Source organism: Belonocnema kinseyi, chromosome 10 (assembly GCF_010883055.1).
Source record: "Belonocnema kinseyi isolate 2016_QV_RU_SX_M_011 chromosome 10, B_treatae_v1, whole genome shotgun sequence".
Taxonomy (NCBI): Eukaryota; Metazoa; Arthropoda; class Insecta; order Hymenoptera; family Cynipidae; genus Belonocnema; species Belonocnema kinseyi.
The window spans coordinates 3,794,690-3,794,916 of record NC_046666.1 but is presented as its reverse complement, the minus strand read 5'-3'; the positions used below and the strand labels follow the sequence as shown (position 1 = coordinate 3,794,916).

Genomic DNA, 227 nt, shown 5'->3' with positions numbered 1-227 from the left:
ATTGAGAAAAACTGCACAAAAAATCGTTTTGGGGAGGATATACAGTGTGTTCTACCCCAAAACGAAGAGGGGGTCACTTTTTTAATCCTCCCTATTCGAAAGGTACTTTCAAGAGGTGATGAAAAAAAATTTAAAAAAAAGATGTTCCATTTGCGGACGACAGCCAAAATTGAAAAAAACTGCACAAAAATGGTCTTGGGGAGGATATACAGTGTGTTCTTCCCCAA

At 37.9% G+C, this 227-nt stretch overlaps 1 protein-coding gene across 3 annotated transcripts in view; it reads left to right on the top strand.

Annotated features, from left to right (window-relative positions):
* The window catches only part of LOC117181521 (paxillin), a 99,880-nt gene that overhangs the window by 33,869 nt on the left and 65,784 nt on the right, over positions 1-227 (top strand). The window lies entirely within an intron of this gene.